Source organism: Temnothorax longispinosus, unplaced genomic scaffold, assembly GCF_030848805.1.
Source record: "Temnothorax longispinosus isolate EJ_2023e unplaced genomic scaffold, Tlon_JGU_v1 HiC_scaffold_17, whole genome shotgun sequence".
Classification (NCBI taxonomy): Eukaryota; Metazoa; Arthropoda; class Insecta; order Hymenoptera; family Formicidae; genus Temnothorax; species Temnothorax longispinosus.
Window position 1 is genome coordinate 241,752 of NW_027269981.1, and position 3,786 is coordinate 245,537.

The window sequence follows — 3,786 nt, forward strand, 5'->3', positions numbered from 1 at the left end:
AATAAAATTATAGAATAGCCTTTCGAAAGACTTCGAGGAAATTGTCTTTCGAAAGACTTCTCAATTTACGCTGACGCGGACGCGGAAGTTCATCAAGCTTCCGCGTCAATCAAACTATTGCGATATGCATAAGAATGTGCGACAACGCATTTCGACACAATATTGCGAGATGCATAGGAATGTGCGACAACGCATTTCGACAATCGCGGAACCGCGGGAGTACAGCGAGATTGCGAATGCGCTCGGTCACTGACCGACCTCATTCGGGGGACCGTCGAACCCGGCGGAAAAGTGCCGACAGGGCATAACTCAAAGCAATATAAGGGACCGTCGAAGAAGCCGCGACGGAGAGTAATACACCAGAAACTCTGCCCGTGACCGTTCTCGTAAGTCGTGTCGCGAAGTTCTACATTATAACAAAGCGCGTGCGAGATATAATAATTGTGAAAGGCAACTACAAGTGTAAGTTAGTGAGTGTAACAGGAGCGCTGAAATAAAGCTCCAATATAAAGTAAAACGAAGTGAAGTTCATTTAACGACGCCTACACCTTGTTCCACCTGCGAACCCGACTGCTTCCTAGTCTGCCCGCCTGTGCCTACCGAGTCCCAACTCGTAAGGTCAAGAGATCCCGAAAATAATAAACGTTTTGCCGTAAGCCGTCACCAATCGGCAACGCGGCATAACAATTTTTCTAATATTATTTATAAAATTATTTTGCGTGATATATACTTGGCGTTTTTTTTAAATTTTTAATGTTTTTTTTAGTGGATTTCACGAATTTTTGTTAAATATTTTTGTCACAGTGATAATATATATTACCTATCCTTTCTATCAGAACATTTCTAACATGGTTAAATCTACGAAATCATTTATAAATAACAATCCTAATATTATCTTCACAAGAGCAGATAAGGGCAACTGCACGGTAGCCTTCGACAAGGAGATATATAAACAAAAAATTACAGATATCTTTCAAGACACTGATACATATATGAAAGTTTCTAAAGATCCCACCAAACAGCTTTCGAAACAAATTAGAGACACACTTGTGAGATGGAAAAAGCATAAATATATATCTGAAGAAAAATATAAACAACTTTTATGCAGTGATGGTGTCCTGCCGAGGGCCTATGGTTTACCCAAGATACACAAAACCGGATATTCTTTCAGAATAATTGTTTCTTCTATCGATAGTCCCACATACGTGTTAGCTCTTTTTCTTCACAAGATTATTTCTACAAGTACCCCGAAGCCTAATAGCCACATAAATAATAGCTTTGAACTAATCACGAAACTTAACGGCACACATATTAATAATGATTACACTTTTATTTCGCTCGATGCTATTTCATTATTCACTAATATCCCCACAAATTTAGTTCTTGAAAGTATTTCTAACAGATGGGCACATATCTCTAAGAATTGTAATATTCCTAAGGTTGAATTCCTGCGGGTTATAGAATTAATCTTGAATTCAACTTTCTTTACCTTTGACAATATCATATACAAACAAAAATTTGGTTCTCCCATGGGCTCTCCGTTGTCACCCATCGTTGCTGACATCGTTATGCAGGATCTGGAAAACAGTGTGTTGCAATTATTTACCTTTACGTTGCCTTTTTACTGCAGATATGTGGATGACATTGCGATGGCTGTACCTCGTAACTCTATTGACGCAATTTTACAAGCATTTAATTCTTATCATCCGAGGTTACAGTTTACCGTTGAAGTAGGAGGAGACAAATTAAATTTTCTTGACGTAACGTTGATTAAAGACAACAACGGTCTGGAATTTGATTGGTTTCACAAACCGACGTTTTCGAGCCGTTATCTTAATTATATGTCGCAACACCCTGTTTCCCAGAAAAGAGGCACTGTCATGGGCATGGTCGATAAGGCTTTTTTATTATCTCACCCTAGATACCATCAAAAAAATATAAAATTCATAATTGACACTCTGCTATCTAATGACTACCCATTGACGTTCATATTCGACACTATTAATACAAGAATAAAATCTTTACTTTATAAACGTACACGTATACAGAATGAACCTCCACCTACTAACGAAGAAAGTCGTGGCCATTGGTTCACTGTACCTTATGTTCCATATATATCGGAGAAATTTAAAAACGTGGTTACGGATCTGAATGTCAACCTGTCATTTTATAGCTTGAATAAATTAAATAATTATATCAAAGTCCAGAAAGATATTCTTCCTACTCAATCACACAAAAACGTCGTGTACAGAATTTCATGTAAAAATTGTGACGCGATTTACGTGGGCCAGACTTTGAGGCAACTTAAAACGAGAATTACTGAACACCGTAATCATATCCGTAGAAACACGACAAATCTTTCCGTCATTACCGAACACAGATTAGATTTTAATCACGACTTTGACTGGGATAACGTCGAAATTCTGGATAAGGAAAGGTTTTTATCGAAGCGATTGGTATCAAAGATGCTGTATATTAAATTGCAAAAGAACGGTTTGAACTCTCAGGCTGATACAGAGTTTTTGCACCATGCATATGTTTCTATCTTGGATAAACTGTAAACCATGTCCATGACGCTTTGCTTTTCCACAAGCTCTCAATCTTTTTTACAATTTTATGTATTTATTACTGCTGATATATATTTTTTGAATTTTTATTTTTATCTGTTGACCGACGTTATGTATTTATTACCGCTGATTTATATTTTATGAATTTTTATTTTTATCTGTTGACCGACGTTTTATATTTATATTTATTTGTACAAAGGACCCCGCACAGACTACATAGAAATCTGTCCCCCGGTGAAATTGGCTGAAATTTAAGTATGTTGTTGTCCTTGACGTCCTGAACAAAAAACTCAATGGGCACGACTCTCTAAAGTCAATACTTTTCTGTCCAGAGACGTTTAAAGTGGAAACCTATGACCACATGCTTTTTCACGAACCAAGTATATATTTCTCTCTCAACACACACACACACATTCACACATTCACATATACGCGTGTGCGTGTGTGTGTGTGTGTGTGTGTGTGTGTGTGTGTGTGTGCGTGTGTGTGAGTGTGTGTGTGTGTGTGTGTCAGCAGAGATAAGGACCCCACGGTTCGTCACTCCCGCGGTAATTAACGACTCCAAACCCTCTCTGCTTGTGTGTGTGTGTGTGTGTGTGTGTGTGTGTGTGTGTGTGTGTGTGTCTTTAAACATCCCTGACTATATACCTTTGTATTTATCGACGACCACCGTATATTATTTATTACTTTATGACCTACACGTTGTCAAATTTGTTATAAGACGTTTATCTGCGTGCGTTTACCGAATCAGTCTTTCGCTGTGCGTCGTGTCGATGGGATCTCGTCTTACGGATCGTTCTGCACAGATCATTCTCTTTGCCTTATTTTCTTATTATTCGGTTTGACTGCGATGTATTTTTTCTCCAGACTAACTGGTGAGTTTTTCTAGAATTTTAATTTAAGACAAGGATGTAACTCTTAATTACGTTACAGATTTGGACCTTTTAGTCTCTCTAAGTTTCTGTCAAATTGAAACAGTAAACTCACCATGTTAAGGAAGAATATATAATTTTGATTTTAATATTATACCACTGAGGATGGCTCGGACAGGAGCCGAAACGTTTGGATTTTTGTAAATCGAGGAATAAATCACATTTATATCTGAACGCACCGTGATCCGCGTTGTGACCCTTACAGCCCTTTCTACTTATATTTTTATTTCGAGGGTCTTTATTTCACACTTATTTAATAATATATACTTCGTAATTATATTTGAAAA